This window comes from Thamnophis sirtalis, unplaced genomic scaffold (genome assembly GCF_051295495.1).
Source record: "Thamnophis sirtalis isolate CommonGarterSnake01/CBP01778 unplaced genomic scaffold, rThaSir2_p1.2 scaffold_15, whole genome shotgun sequence".
In the NCBI taxonomy this organism is placed as follows: domain Eukaryota; kingdom Metazoa; phylum Chordata; class Lepidosauria; order Squamata; family Natricidae; genus Thamnophis; species Thamnophis sirtalis.
The window spans coordinates 14,930,117-14,947,195 of NW_028261395.1; the positions used below are offsets into that span (position 1 = coordinate 14,930,117).

At 47.3% G+C, this 17,079-nt stretch overlaps 1 long non-coding RNA gene across 1 annotated transcript; it reads left to right on the forward strand.

Annotated features, from left to right (window-relative positions):
* The first annotated feature begins 1,149 nt into the window (after nucleotides 1-1,149).
* LOC148042498 (uncharacterized) lies at nucleotides 1,150-11,578 on the forward strand. The gene is made up of 3 exons (XR_015695177.1): nucleotides 1,150-1,265; nucleotides 10,347-10,620; nucleotides 11,523-11,578. It is a non-coding gene; the product is annotated as an uncharacterized LOC148042498 (long non-coding RNA).
* The last annotated feature ends 5,501 nt before the right edge of the window (nucleotides 11,579-17,079 follow it).

Here is a 17,079-nt window from a genome sequence, read left to right on the forward strand (position 1 = left end):
AACTGGAGATCAGCTTCCTACGTGAACAGTTCAGGCATAATGGATGCCCACAAGCATTTGTTACAAGATGCCTGCATAACAAACAAAGGAGAGAAATGAAGAAGGTACAAGACCAACTATATGGTGCATCCTGTCATACATCAAAAACATTTTGGAAGCAGCAAAACACAGCTTCCAGGATGTGCAAGTGGGTATCACACACAGTCCAGAGGCCTCCATGTGAGGATAAATCACGTATTGCAGAGTTTGCTTGGAGGTGGGAGATACTTCTAATTAATCTACTGGATCCCTTGCATGGATTGTCCCTGTGATCATGTAGGACAGGCAGGGAGGAAGGTAACCACCAGACTGCAAGAAGACAAGAGAGAGGTCAGTTGAGGAGACTGAACTCATTGGTAGCCTCACATTGCAATGAACAAGCTCATACATTCAATTTTGCAGCTACTAAGATTGTTGGTGGAGAAGGTACAAAAACAGCCAGGGAAATGATTGAAGCCTGGGAAACGGGGCCCTTGTCAGTCAACAGGAGTGCTGATTTACCACCAGTTTACCAGGTACTTGGGAGCTGATAGGAACCAAAAGCCAAATGACTTAATAGTTGGCCATTAACACCACCAATCATCAAATAAAAAGCCACACACAACTAGACATCACATAAATGCTATCTACAGAAGTGCTCAGAGCATACATTCTGGCAGAGAGAAATTCCCTCAGGATGGGTCCCAGAACGAGTCTGAAAGCTCAGAAGACTCAACCACTGGTCCCTGTGACCGACCCAGATCGGATCCTGCAATCTGAACTCTTTCAGAGGAAAAATATGACGATTAAAAATGTAGAATAATGTGCTTTATAATTATGCAGGTATAGCTCGTCCATGAAAATTTATTGATTTATCACTTTTACTGTTTCTCATATACCCAATAAATGGCTGAAGGATTGTTTCCTGTAAGGAGAAACTGCTGATTGTTACAGCAGAAATAGAAAAAACTGAATTGTTATACCACAGAGAGACACACCCAAAACACACAGTTATGTTTATGTTTTTTAATTTAAGAAAAAGTTTCATGTTTTAAGTAAAAAAAAAAAAGTAAGAAGGCCAACTTCTCTCTGTTCTTCATAATTTACAGGAAGATCATGGAAATTTCAAGGCTGTTGTCAGAAAATGAGGAATCCCAGTTGCAGAACAAGGAGCTTGTGGTGAACAAGATCCAACTAATTGCAGAAATGGAGGAGCTCTACAAAGATTTGGAAGACAAACTGAGCAAGTAAGCAATTTAAAATGAAGATTAACAACAGCAGAGATCCAAGCCCATCCTCCCTTGCCCAGAATGTATTCTCCTCTACCATTGGCCCTTTGATTTATGACCATTCATTTAGCAATGGTTGAAAGTTATGACAAGGCAGAGAAACACAACTTAGAAGCAGATCATTACAGCATCATTATAGTCACGGGATTGCAATCCAGGCACTTGGCAACTGGCTTGCATTGAAAATAGCTGCAGGGTCCCAGGGTTACGTGGTGACCATTTGCAATCTTCTCAGGGGCTTCCAACAGGCCCTTAGAAGGGAAGCCAATGGGGAAGGCCAATGGGGAAGGTTGCAAGTCATGGTCAGGTGAGGTCTCACTGGACAATGAATTTCTCTGTCCCAATTGTGGTTGAAAGTCAAGGACTTCCTGTACTGTGTCCTTCTAAAAGGAGAAATCAATTTGTGGGACTCCCCAGAATATCATTCCTACTAAAATTGCTGTGGTTGGTTGATGTCTTTGACAGGCAGTGAGACCCCCGGGTTGAAACCCCTCCTCAAAACTCACCTTGGGAATGTCTCCCTGGTTCCCCAGAGAAGCTGGAGGGAGATTTTGGTGAAGCAGGAGGGAGTTTCAAGGATGCCCTATTCCTGCCTGAACCGGATCAGAATGAGCACATGACTAGCATATGACCTCCATTAAAACTGTCATAAATTGAGTCTGCTTCAATCTGATGACTGCAACAACTGATAGCAGAAATTCCAGCCCCCTCTGTGGTCGTAAGTCAAGGACTGTCTGTGAATAGAATTGAGAAGGGGGGATTGGCCTGAATTTTGAACCAGGCAATAAGTCTGCCATGGGCTTTTTGGACCTTTGGTTGCCCAACGCAGGTCACCTGGGGAAGGTCTTCTTCATCTGGGCCTCCAGGGCAGGACTGCTGGGCTGCATCTTCCTCCCCAAATGTTGCATGATTTTACTAAGACTGGACCTGAGGACAATGGAATATCTAATAGTAAAATTTAAATAGAAAACCTAAAGCCTCTGTATTTGTATTCAGGAATGTAATTTCAGGTAATGGATTTCAAGGAACCGAAAATGCCCTTGATATTCCATAGTTTGGGGTGTATATCAGGGGTGGGTTTCTCGCCCCGTTCCAACCGGTTCGGTTGGAACGAGGCCGGCGGCGTCCTCGCACATGCACGCGGCGCGCGCGTGCACGCACGCGGCGCGCGCATGCGTACTAGCATCTGTGCGATGCTCCAGCTGCTCCTGGAGGATCGCGCAGGCGCTGTATGCATTCTGCGCATGCGTGGAAGCGCAGAATTCGTAAAAACCGGGTAAGGAGCGGGCGCGGGTGTGCGGGCGCGCGCAGGCGCGGGAAGGGAGGCTTCGCCGTTCCCGGAAGTTACTTACTTCCGGGTTCGGCGACCAACCGGATCGCAGGGACCGGTGCGATCCGGTTGAAACCCACCCCTGGTTGAAAGGAACCCTGGAGGTCTTCTAAACCAACCCCCTGCTCAAGAGGAGACCCTATACCATTCCAGACAGGTGGCTGGCCAGTCTTTTCTTTAAAAACCCCAGTGAATTAAAAACTACAATTTTAGAAAAAATAAAAAATAGAAAATTTTCCTTTTCTACTTCATCTGACAGTGTACTGAGGAGTCCTAACCAGCGCTTTCCTGATCTCCTAAGAGCAGTGAGGAAAGTGAGGCATAGAGATGGTGAAATCAGAAATCCTCCTCCATAATTGCCCTGGAAACGCTCTGAGGTCCTTCCTGCCCCCTTTTCTCTGGGATCCCTTCCTGGGGATCACAAGGAGCCTCCGATCCTTCCTAGCCACTATGGGATCAAGTGGAAAAGGATCCCCAAAGGAAAGAGATCCCTGCATTGGCCATGATCAGGACTCAGAAGGGACAGGAGACCCACATTCTGCCCAGGCAAGATGGATGGTCAGAGAGAGGAGGGAAGGGATCCATTTGTGCCAAAGCGGAGGCTCCTCCCCTCGATGGAGACCTCAGACACACACACACACACACACACACACACACACACACACACACACACACAATTTTCTGGGCTGCTCCCTCATCCCCCACCAGGAAAGTCAAGAACGACCCCTGAGGATTTCTGGAGTTGGTACATTTCAACGACTGTTGCCTGGCCAGAATCCCCCTGTGCAGGTGGATCAGACCGAAGAAGCAGCAAAAACTCCCAACTAATAAAAAATATAACCTGTTGCCATGGCAACGTCTCCAGGCATCCATCTTGACGTTATCAAAGAATGGAATAGAATGGAATTAGAATAGAATAGTTTTAAATATCGGCGGAGGGACGACGCGGCAGCCAGGGTTCAAACAACAACTCGGTTTATTCTAGGATGACAGCGATTCGAACAACAGAACTCGCGCCAAGGTATTTATACTAGCATTTAACCAATCACCGGCCGGGGACTGGACAGCAACCGCTGACGTCAGTCCCTCGGCCAATCAACTGTAACTTTCGGCCGGCAACACCCTCTGGGGCTTTCAGCCAATCGGAAAGCCAGAGGGTGTTGCTGGCATCATGAATATTTAACGAATACTTAACACCCCTTTCCCCCAGTTCTGCGCATGCCCGAAACGGAGCATGCGTAGTCCTTAAGGTATGCTGGGCGGCGCCGGACCCGCCCAAATCTTCTCATTGCAGAGGCAGTCGTCGGCGGAGGAGGACCTCCTCGTGGTAGCTCCTCCCCGAAGGGAGTGGAGCTCCGAGGCACGCCATTTTGGAAAGGCCCAGAAGGCGGGCTCAACTGCAAAGGTAGGCTTGGCCATGGGGGCACGTCACCAGGAGTAGGAGGGACTCTCTGGGAAATGTCCCCGGGTTTGTAGTTGCATGTTTGAAAGTTCCCTAGGTCGGGTTGAGAAGTAAGTTCGGCGTCCTTGGAGGTGGCGCTTGGGTAGGCAGGGCCTGGTGTGGCGAAGGCCCTTGTTTGCGGTCTCTCGGCTTGAGTGCATTGTGGTTGGCACAGGTGGGGGCCTGGAGTGGCGAAGGCTCTTGTTTGCGGTCCCTCGGCTTGAGTATGTTGTGGTTGGCACAGGTTGAGGCCTGGACTGGCGAAGGCTTCACAGGGCAACCCCGGTACTGCGGTGTTGTCAATCGGGGGTTCGTGGCCACCAGCCTGCGCCGGGAGACGCCTCCTTAACTGATCCAGGTGGCGTCTCCATTGGGATCCGTCAGCCAATTGGATCCTAAAAGAACATGGGCCGGTCAGGGCAACGATAGAACCTGGCACCCATCTCGGCTCCCCCGCAAAAGACCGGGCCCATACTGAATCCCCTAACTTAAAGGAACGGGAAGGGATAACCCCCAGATTGCTCGGCTGATCCCCTGAATAGAGCGGGTGAAGCCTATCCAGGGGAGTCCGCAGGCGCCTACCCATCAAGAGCTCCGCGGGGCTTTTGTTGGTAGCTGGGCAGGGGGTGGAATGTTGGCTTAGCAGGTAAGCCGCCACCCTCGCCTGCCAGTCGCCCCGGTCCATGCGGCCCAGCGCCTCCTTCGCTGAGCGGACCGCCCGCTCCGCCCGGCCATTGCTGGCCGGGTGGTATGGGGCTATGGGCGCATGCCGGATCCCCTGCTCGGCCAAGAATTCCTGGAAAATGGTGGATGTAAACTGGGGCCCGTTGTCCGAGACCACCACGTCCGGCAACCCATGGGTTGCGAACAATTTCCGTAAAGCCCTAACCGTACTCTCGGCTGTGGTAGAGCCCATGATGACCAGCTCCACCCACCGGGAGTAGGCATCCACCACAACCAGGAAGTTCTGGCCGTGGAAGGGACCAGCAAAATCGATGTGGAGGCGAGACCATGGGCCTCTCGGAGCCTCCCACTCACGAGCAGGCCCGGCAGGGGGATTGGGCCTGGATAGTTGACAAGTCGTGCAGCGGCCTACATAGGCCGCAATCTCTGTGTCCAGCAAGGGCCACCAGACATAGCTACGGGCCAATGCCTTCATCCGTGCTATGCCCGGGTGGTCCTTGTGGAGCAGATCCAGAACTAGTGGCCGAAGCGCAGCGGGGATCAGCACCCGATCCCCCCAGACGAGACAACCCCCGTGGAGGGAGATCTCCGCCTGGCGATGTTTAAAGGGCCGAAAGCCCTCTGCCACTGTGTCCGTTGGCCATCCCCTCAAAACCCAGGAGGCGACCTGGGAGAGGATCGGATCGGCCTTTGTGTGGGCCGCCACGTCTGCGGCGGAGATTGGGAAACCGGAGGAGGCAATGGAGAGGACGGAGAGGGCTGGGACGGGGGCGGTGTCCGTCTCCGGTAGTGGGCAACGGCTGAGGGCATCGGCATGCCCCAGCTGTTTGCCCGGACGGTAGAGCAACGTATAAGAATACGCTGCGAGGAACTCCGTCCAGCGAGTCATACGGGGAGATAGAATGGCAGGGGTTGGCTTGTCGCCCGCCAAAAGCCCAAGGAGTGGCTTATGGTCGGTGACAAGAGTAAAGTGCCGACCGTAGAGGTAGTCGTGGAACCTCTTAATCCCGGACACTGCAGCCAGAGCCTCCTTGTCGATCTGACTGTAGTTACGCTCCGCCGAGGAGAGTGTCCGGGAATAAAAGGCCACAGGGGCCTCTGAGCCATTCGGGAGGACATGGCTCAGGACCGCCCCTACACCAAAAGGGGAGGCGTCACACGCCAACGTCAGAGGCATCCCGTCATGATACTGAATTAGGACTGCCGATGACGTCAGCGTCTCTTTGACAGCCGCGAACGCATGCGCTTCGCGGCTGCCCCAGCGCCAGGCCGCGGATCGGTCGAGCAACCGATGCAGCGGCTCGGCTAGTGACGCCTTGTGAGGAATAAAGGGGGCGTAGAAATTGAGCAGCCCTAGGAACGCCTGTAGCTCCGCCCTGGAGGTGGGAGCAGGGGCGTTCCTAATGGCGGCTATTTTTGACGGTGTAGGGTGAATGCCTTGGGCGTCTATTAAGAAGCCCAAGAATTCTACCCTAGGGACAGCAAATGAGCATTTGCTGCTCTTCAATTTCAATCCCGCGCCCCTGAAACGACTGAGGACCTTCCGTAATATGTCGATGAGTTCTGAGCGGCTGGTTGCAGCGATCAGAACATCATCGAAATATGGTACTACCCCCGGTAGCCCATGGAACAGACGCTCCATGAGGCTCTGGAAGATCCCCGGGGCAACGGACACGCCGAATTGCAGGCGGCGACAACGGAAAGCCCCACGATGGGTGACGATGGTCTGGGCAGCCGCCGCATCGTCATCCACCAGGAGCTGTTGATAGGCCTGCGCCATATCCAGTTTGGCAAATATGCAACCCTGCCCCAAGGAGTGGAGCAGGTGTTGCACAACAGGGACTGGATAGGGGTTTGCCTGAAGGGCCAAGTTGATCGTCGACTTGTAGTCGGCGCAGATTCTCACCGAGCCATCCGGCTTGACCGGGAGGACTATGGGGGTCTCCCATGGAGCATGATCTACTGGCTCGATGACACCCTGCGCCAAGAGTTTGTCAAGTTCGGCGTCAACCTTGGCCCTCAAGGCAAAGGGCACCCTGCGGGCTTTCAGCCTAATGGGAGCAATCTGGGGATCTAAACTAAGGGAGATGGGGGTTCCCTTGTAGCACCCGAGCTGACCATCAAAAACGTCAGAGAACTCCTTTAGGACATCCTCAATTGAAGAGGAAACCACCCGGTGCACCCCCCCAATGGATAACCCCAGTGCTGGAAACCAGTCAAGGCCGAGAAGGGCCGGCAGGGCGTTTTTTACAATAATGATAGGCAGCTCCCCACTAAAAGTGCCATAATGGACAGGGATAGGAAAAGACCCCAGGACGGGAATCAATTTTCCCTGGTAGTCCCTTAAAAGCAAGCGGGTGGGGGCTAACTTTGTTTGGGGCACTGCAGGGCAGAGGCGGGAGAACATGTCCCAGGACAGCAACGAACGGGAGGAGCCGGAGTCCACCTCCATTTGGCATGGCTGACCTGCCAGGTGGACATTGGCGGTTATTTTCCGGGATCCGGAGGAGGCCTGGTTGATTGAACTCTCCATTTCCTGCGGTGCGGACACATTGTGACAGTCGTCTCCTCTGCGAGTTGGCCTCGGTGGTTGGCGGCGCGGCTGCGGCTTGGGTCTCTCATTGGCTTGGAAGAAGGCAGGGGCCGGCAAGGATGCTCGGCAGACTTGGGCAATGTGCCCCTGCCTCTGACAACGGCGGCAGATTGCGTTCCGGAACTGACAGGTTTGGCGGTCGTGGCGGCCTCCGCAACTAAGGCAAGACGCCTTGGGGTTTTTCGGTGCGGCCGCTGAAGGAGCCGGTTGTCTTCGCCGAGGTTGGGCACGGACTTGGCCGACGTTGTCTGGCTCCGGGTCCTCGGATGGCGTAAGGTCATCATAGTCAATGTCATGGATTTGGGAGGCCGGTGGAGTGAACGGAACATGCCCTGAAGTTTGTGAGGATAGCTGTAGCCGCTCCAGATCCGCAGTGGATTGCTCAGAGAGCTCAGCTGCTCTGGCGATCTCCACTGCCTGTAGGAGAGTAATATCGTGATGGCGGAACATGCAGCTTCTTAGATGGACGTCCCGCACTCCGCACACGAATTGTTCAACTAAATTTTCTTCGAGATTTGAAAAATCGCACTGGGACGCCACCGTGCGCAGGGCTTCTAAAAACTGACTAATTGACTCTCCCGGCTTTTGCACTCTTCTGCAGAACGCAAAACTGCGGGCAATTTTGGAAGGCGTCGGGGCATAGTGCCCCTTCAGTTTAGCCATCAAATTGTCCCAGCCTAATTTATAAGCCGGTCTGGGAGCAGCCATAGCTCTGGCTGAGGCGAACATAGAAGGTTCGCAGCAGGACAAAAAGAAACTGCATTTCTCCTCATCGGTTTGAGCCTGGTTCTTGGTAGCAATTAAATAAGTCTCAAACCGCTCCATGAACCCTTCCCAGGATTCACCGGCGGAGCCGAAGGGAGCGAAAGGCGGTAAAGAATTCATGTTGGTTAGGAGTTATGACAGGCTGAGGAGTGAGAGGCTGAGGAGAGGAGGTCGTGACAGGAATTTTCCCTCAGCGTTCGGTGCCGGCGCGAACTCGCGGCTTGTGGCAGCTAGCTGATAGAACCTCTCTCTCTACCCTAGGCTTGCGTGGAATCGCGATCCCATCCTCGTCGCCAGTTTTAAATATCGGCGGAGGGACGACGCGGCAGCCAGGGTTCAAACAACAACTCGGTTTATTCTAGGATGACAGCGATTCGAACAACAGAACTCGCGCCAAGGTATTTATACTAGCATTTAACCAATCACCGGCCGGGGACTGGACAGCAACCGCTGACGTCAGTCCCTCGGCCAATCAACTGTAACTTTCGGCCGGCAACACCCTCTGGGGCTTTCAGCCAATCGGAAAGCCAGAGGGTGTTGCTGGCATCATGAATATTTAACGAATACTTAACAAATAGGAATAGAGAAATAAAAGAATAGAATAGACTTTATTGTCACTTTAAATGTAGACTAATTGGCATACATTAAAATGAAATTTCATTGCATGCAGCTCTCAAAGGGTCAACACCTTCAAAGTTGTTAAGTGAATCACCACTGTCATTGAGCAAATCACACAGTTATTAAGCAAATCAGGCTATGGTTTAACAACTCTGGCTTCCCCAATGCCTGAAATTGACAAAAAAGGTCAGAAATTGTGATCAGGTGACCACAGGGATGTTGCAGCGGTTGTAAGTGTGAGTACAGGTTGTCAGACACTTTATCTGAGGCTGTTGTAACTTTGAAGCATTATTAAATATGCGGCCATAAGTTGAGGACTGCCTTTCCCCACCTGGGTGGGGAAAATAAAAGCTTTTAAGGCTCCTGCATTTATCAAAGTTCTGGCTATAAGGAGCTCATTTATTTTCTCACTTTATATGTGATTCACAGCAGCATCAAAACGATAAACATATATATGCAATCAAATCAAAGGTTAATAAATTTTCAAACCAGGGTGCCAATCTAAGGAACTTTCATGGCCTCTGATTTAGTTTTAATAGTTATACTTTAGATGTTATTTGATTTGAGTTTCTGCAGCAAATTAGACAAAACTTATGGAAATAAATAAAATGCTTTGGGCTATTGCATTTGTTGCTTAAACTTAAAATAAACACCTATATCTATCCAGCTTTCTTCTTCTCATTCGTTAAAGTATCTAATGCTAAAGTTACCCACAACATCCTCCACAACTGGAGGTGCAGCCCCCCTCAGGGAGACCCTCTCTGGGTGGAGAGGAGTGGATGCCTTTTCTCTCCTTCATGGAAGGAATTCCCACCTGGGACAGAATTCTCTCCTTGGCATTTAAAGGGCGCCCTGATCCTTCTGAGGCCAGGCCTGGATATGAAGCAGCAGCAGCCTCCAGCCAGAAAAAATGTACAAATGGGGGACAGAGGAATTTCAACTCTTAACATCTTCCAATCTGAGTTCTGGGGGGACAAAGTCCCAAAGGGCCACAGAGAGTTTTGGGTCTATTGGGATGAATGGGGAGGTTTGCAGAGGCCACAGAACCCCCCCACCCCAGGAATAACCCACCCATCCCCAATGGCCTTCTTTCCACCTTCCTTCCTTCCTTCTCCCCATCAGTTGGGCTCTTTTGATGAAAGAGGTTTTCCACCTCTGGACCAAAAAGACTTTGGAATCCAATATTTCCATACATTCTGTATTGGACAGCATCTCTCCTTCTCAGCTGCCCCGTCTACCTCCAACGTCCCACCTCACAAGATAAATATCAAGGGAAATTAAGGAAAGCGTGTCATTTTAATGAAAGGAGTGGGTGAGAGGATCCAGGATAGAGAAGAGAGGGAGGGAAGATGGAGGGCTGAGAGGGAGCTGAGTGATCCACTTGATCCCATTAACCTTGGAATGGGATCAAGTCAAAATAGTCATCTCTAGTGTTTGCAACAAATTACTTCAGATTTCCTGGTTCCCCCTTTACTCTTACCAACACTCCCCTCCCCAAGTCATTCAGCACTTTGAAAACATTCTGTGTGCTCAGTTCTCCTGGGAAACTTGGGCGGAGGGGCTTCCCTACGTCTTTCACACACCCCATTTTCTTTTTTTATTCCACAGACTTTGCCTGAGACCTCCCAGGGTCTCTATTTTGGCTTGCAACCCCTTCCTACCAAAAGGTCCACAGCTGCCAAAGGGGCACTCCTGGCATCTCTCCACAGCTGGATCAAAGATTGTGACATCATAGCCCGTGTCACAGTACATCTCCTGGGCTGCCCTGGGTCATCCAAGGGGGCTCATCCTGAGTGCTGAAGGCACCCACTGAAAGAGCCTCCCCCTATGACGATGGCAGGAAATTTCTTCAGACGAATGAAAATCAGGTCCTCAAATAGAGGTAGAATAAAATTAAAAAGAAGAGACATTACAATCCTTGACTTGTAGAATAGTAGAATAGTCATTAGTCAACCCTGGGCAATAAAACAGTTGAGAAGAGGATTAATAAGGCATCTTCAAATGCTACATTGCAAAATCCAGACAAGAGACACAATTGTATGAAATTTGGGTGGATTTTATAGTTTATTTCAATAGCAATAGACCACAATATGGTAGTATTTTAAATATATGGTAAATATGTGTGCAATCCCCCCCACACTTTTTTTTTTTACTTTTTACTACATCTTGACTGCCTAGCCATCGTGGGTGTATGTTATTTATATGCTTACATACCAGAATGGTTTATATTATTTAAGCATTGTTCAATTATTTTTTAAATGGATGTTTCATTTCATAACTAGTCCAGTCTCCATGTTGGAACTGATTGAACCTCGGTGCATCTTAATATTGCAAATGAACTTGCCACGAATAAGAGTTTATCCCCCTCAAATTCTGTTCTGGGAGAAAACGGCTGTAATGGAAAACAAGAATTATTTCAGGTGTAAGTAACTTTATCGAGAGGACGAACATGTCAGCAAACAGTTAGCAGGCTGTTCAATCTCAGGCTCTAAAAAGTGGGGTTGAAAAGGGAAAAGACAAATTATGCCAGCAGAGACTGCAGCTAGATTTTTTTCTATTAAAAGCTGGTTTCAGGACAGAAAGAGAGAGAAGAATATCAAAAGAAACCTTTTATTCAATTGTGTGAATTTCCAGGAAAGTGTGAAGAGTTTAGATGCCAGAAATATCAGTTGGCACCTAATATTTGAGAATAAAGAACCCAGATACAACTTTTGATATAAAAAATGATGTTTTTAATTGTGGCCAATAAATTTGACTTTTTAAAGAAATCTATTTTTTTCCCAGTGGTACCAGAGGAGAAACTTCCTGAAATAACCTGGAAGGTAACAGAATGGACTGAGGCATGTAATATCTATTTAGGGGGTTTAGTGAGCTCCTTATCCTCCTTGTATAGTTACTTTTATATGGTTGCAAAATACTTTATTTTTTATCTAATGTTATTTATAAACTACTCAAGTTAGTTTTCTTTTATTAGAAGTAGCAATTTTAGGTTTTTAAACATAACATTTAGATTTTAGATTGTGAGTTCCGGAACTTATCAGTGTCTATTGACCCAATGGGAGTCTGTTTTAAAATCTCTTAAACCACCTAAGGATGCAGAAACAAAAGCTAAGAGCAAAAGCAAAAGGGGTCTTGAAAAGAACATTTAAAAGGGGGCATAAGTTGGAAATACAGTTGTGAGGAAACCCTAAATGCAACATGGCAGCAATGACTCCCAAACTAACAACCATAAAGGACTTATTCCAGATAATGGAGGTGGCAAGTAAGTCTTCTTCCTTTTTTGCTCTTTCCCCCGCATAACCTCCGTAAATAAGCCCTGCTCCTTGCTGGAGTGGGAGGATGACGGCCTTTCTCTAGAAACTGAGGCTCCATTAGGAGAGAGAGGGGAGAACTAGGACAATACTAAGAGCAATCTTAAAGGAGACTTGGATTTGGTTGCCAAGATTTGCCTCCTGACAGCACAAACAGTTCAATATTTGATCAGCCTTTGGAAGCAAACAAGAAGATTGAAGAACTAAAGTCTCTAATGGGAAACTACATCTTTAAATTAAGTAAATAGCGAAGCCCATGCCTGAAAAAGCACCTTAATCCCCAGATAGCTCACGTGGACCGGGGACTCCAGGATGGAGAAGACACAAAGGAGAGGTTCATTCTACAGAGACAGGATAGGATTCTGTTCCAAGTGGCTGATCCTTCTTTGGACATGGCAGGTGGCATAACAGAGGAGTAATACTGAATTCTCTTTCCCAACTTTTACACTGCAGAGCATATTCTAACGAATTAACAGATATTTCTTGGCTCCCCAGCAGATATGGTTGTAAAAGAATATTGTTATCTTTTGGGCAGATGTTATTTCAGCTTGAAACTATTTTAAAGAAATATTCTATTCAGTTAACATGGATATTTTATACCACCAAAATTCAGCCTCTGTTGAAGTCTAGGCAGGGAGCCAAGACAGCGAGGAAGGCCGACTTCAACTCTGAAAATTCCAAAATATTAGTGACTAAGCAAAGAACCCCTCTATTAACAAGGATAGAACAAGATAAGGATAATAAAAAAGAGAACCCAGATCCATTTAATGGACAGTTTATGTATAATGAGGAAGAATTAATCCATCAGTTGGCCACTCTTTGCCTAGGAGACCAACAACTGATCCTAAAGAAAATTGGAACAATTAGTTCAATGCTGAAAGTGGTAACTATTGCAAGAGAAAACCTGAACACTCTGCTTCCTTCTTGCTGCTCCTCTGAGGAATTGCTATGGAGCTCGGTTTTTTGAACGCATCAAATCCCCAAGAAATGAAAAGAGAAGGTATGTCAGCCCAAAGCAGAATGGAAAGGAAAAGGATACCCAGCAGGATATAACAGTACGAGTCCAAATTGAGCAACCAGGAGAACCATTAGATAAGGAGAAGGAGGGTCAGAGTCAGAGCCTTTGTTCATCTCAGGCCAAGATCAGGGGAAGACTAACAATCCAGATACAGAAGAGAAACAACAGCAACTACAACTGACAAGGAGGAATCTTGGACTTTATAAGAATTGGGTTTATACAGGAAGCATAGTCACTATCGATCCAGCTCCCAAAACATGTTGACAGTCAGTCCCCTTATTCCCCAGTCAACCAACCCAGTCAGAATATCTTGTTCATGGGAGTCCTATACAAATTATGATTTGGAACGTAGATGGCTGGAAAGAAATGGGTGGCAGTGAACTAATGAGTTTCTTAGCTAAATTTGATTTAATAGCCATCCAGGAAACCTGACTAACCAAAAAGGATGAATTAGTACAAGTGCCGGGCTTTCCAGGATGAGCTTTTCTTACCCCAAAGTCAACGAATATGGGGCGACCCTCTGGTGGAGTAGGTATCTATATGAAGCCAGAATGGAAATGGCAGGGGGAGGAATTATATAATGAAGATAAGTTTTTGTATTTTGTAGTTGTGAAATTTAGAGATGAGGAGTTTGAGTTAATATTGATAAATGTATACAATCCTCCAAACAAGTCCCTGTATTGTAACCGTGACTATTGGACATGTTTAGAAGTCTTATTAGATGATATATCCATACTGAACCCTCAAGCCATAATTATATTGCTTGGAGAGTTTAATGCTAAATTAGGCCCATCTTTGCATGAGTTTGTTCAAATGAAAGGATTCCTAAAGGAATTCCTTCATAATCATCCTTAATGGTTTTCTAGGGATAACAAGATTAATGCTGCCATTTCGATTTTAGGTCTCTCTAATTTTTAAAGGTAATCTTCAGCTTTTAGGAGGTAAGGATAATAATGACATATATCCTTACACACACCACTCAGCCCACTCTAGTAGCCTCCTGGATTTCTTTTGTTTACCAAGAGATAAAGGTGATCTCTTCTCAGAGGTCGGCGTACATTTAGGTGAGGAAAGTGTCCACCAGCCTGTGAGGGTGACATTGCGGGGTCACTCAGATGTAACACCATACGGTGCGGCCGAGAGATGGCTCCCTAGAAACTTGGAGGTGACCCGAGATAGGAGGTGGATCTGGGCTGAAGTTGATGCAGGGGCCATGGTAGACAGTCTTCACACGGAGAATGCCGTTAACTGAGCCAAAATAATCCAGTCCTCTACTACCGACTGCCTGTCAGTCTCCAAAGCATTCCTTAATCTTGGTGAGATGTTGAAGAAACATCTAATAACCAAATGCCCTGCTACAAAGTTTTCCAGCGAGTAGATCTCGCTGGTTTGATTTTGAAGGCCGGTTGTTGAAAGAGAAGTTGAAGGCAGCCATGAGACTCTCTCAGAGGAGCCCTACTGCCAGTGGTGGGTTGCTAACCACTTTACTACTGTTTTCGCTTGTGCTTGTGCACGTGCTCGTATGCAGAGAAGCATCTGGGCGTAGCCTCCTGCCACCACCACTACCTGTTTGGCCAAACTGGGCTGAACCAGGAGCAACTCACCTCTGCCTACTGCTCATATAAGTTGAGGAGCTGCCTATAAGAACAGAACACAAAGAACTCACAAAATTAAAGGGAAAACTTTTTGCCATTTCAATCTGGTCAGAACTCAAACTGGCTTCCCAAAGCCGTAACTCAGTAATATTCTGGCACTCTGTAGCAGAATCCTAAAGGAAGAGAGATTTTCATTTGAGATACCAATCTCTGCTGAGGACTGGCAGAAATATTATCAATGTCTGTTTGCTTCTATGGAACCTGTAGAGAAACCGTCTTTAAGCAGTGATTTAGTAAGCTTCAGAACTCCGTTCCTGTGCTCAGGCCCAACTTCCTTATGATCTCAATTGCTTTTCAGCACCACAGTTCATGCGTCAATGAGTTGCCAATGATCCAGAAAGGGTGTTTCCTTCACCAATCCACCACCAAATGGCCCCCTCAGGTAAGCACTCTAAATCTTCTGAGGAATGTTTTGAAAGTCCAATTCTAAGTTAGACAAAGTGGCTTCATGTGTGACTGGTTAGATTTTAGAAAGGGAATATCTTCCCCTTTTGGTGGATCTATGCTCTGTGAGCAAAGCCTTTTGCAAGAAGCCTCCAGGAGGGGCCTGTGTGAGGAGCAGGTGAGTCCTGCCTCTCTCACACATTCCTAGAAGAGCAACCAGGATGATGAGGGGACTGGAGGCTAAAACATGCAATGAAGGGTTGCAGGAAATGGGCATGGCTAGTCTAGTGAAGAGAAGGACCAAGAGAGACATGATAGCAATATTCCAATGTTTGAGAGGCTGCCACAGAGAGGTCAACCTGTTTTCCAAGGCACCTGGAGGCCAGAAAAGGAGTAATGGGTGGAAACTGATCAAGGAGAGATTCAACCTAGAAATAAGGATTAATTTTCTGACAGTGAGACCAAACAAGCAATGGAACAGAAGTTCCCTTCAGAGGTTGTGGGAGCTTCATCACTGGAAGCTTTCAAAAAGATACTGGACTGCCATTTGTCCGAAATGGTATTGGGTCTCCAGCTTGGATGAGGGGGTTGGACTATATGACCTACAAGGTCCCTTCCAACTGTGTTAATCTGTTAAAAGATGGGCAGAAGCCCAGTGTGAGTGGAGGGATAGTGGAGGGTGAGTGAGCTGATATATGAGGATATTCCTCACCTGTTGTGTATTTTGACTGTTCCAGATCCCAGAAACATCACAGGGAGGATCGCTGAAGGGCTTAAGGAACAAGACTGCAATGTAAGTCTACATTGACAATGGGACTCTCCATTGTATCAAATAATATAGAACAAACATTAGCAATGGAGTTTCAGAGAGTTTAGCCTTTCTTACAAGGCAATCTGGTCATTAATGAGAAGACATGTAAAACAATCTCTTCCTTTTTTCCCAACCTTTAATATAACATATAAGCTATACAATTCAATTGAAAAACGGAAATCTTTTAGGAGGAAAAATGAGAATACAAAACTTACAGTCACATGGGTGCATAAAGATGCCCTGCTTTAAAGGAATCCTTTGTTGAAACACCTTTTGATTTTATGAGACCATCCGGTCTTTTGGCCTTAGAGCCACTCTGCATGGCACATCTTGCCTTGGAAATCTTTGCCCACCCTTCCTTGCAGAAGGGCTCCAAAATTGTCAGATTGGAGAGGGGGTCTTTTCCTGTGCACAGCCCTCTTCCTGCCCCCTCCCCAGGTTTCCACTTAGATTGAGATCCAGGCTCTGCAGGGTCATTCCAAAACTTCCGTCTTCTTGTAGGGAAGCCATTGTTGTGTTGACTTGGAGGCCTGGTTTGTGCCCTTGTGGCATCGAAAGGGAAATTCCTCTTCATCTTCAGCATTTTAGCAGAAGCCGGAAGGTTTTGTGCTGAAATTGACTGATTCTTGGCACTATTCATAATTCCCTCCGCCTTGGCTGGAGCCCCAGTTGCAGCTGAAGAATAGCAGCCCCAAAGCAGGATGCTGACCCTCCAGGCTTCACTGTAAGCATCGTGTCAATTTTGATGGTTTATAAGTTTTGGAGACCAAGACTGTTGCTGTAAGAGGCAACTGAATAACTGTCCGAAAACCCCTCCTCAACAGCTGGACTTGACAGGGGCTTGAGCAGAGTCACCTTAACTGATTTTCACATATTGAATGACTATTATTTCCCCTTCAAAGATTTCAGTTTGTTTTTAAACTTGAATTATACATCTTATATGTTGTGTTAAAGGAGGAAGTACTCTGAAGTGGTTTATCTTGGTCTGATTTTTTATTTTATTTTACATTTCCAAAACCTGGCATTTTAATAGGGGTGTGTAGACTTTCTTTGCTAACTACAGAAGTAAACCTCATTATTTAAGTAATCCAACTCTTATAAACAACTCTTATAAACATATTAAATCTTAATATTTAAGTAGCTAATCAAATCCCTTAAAATT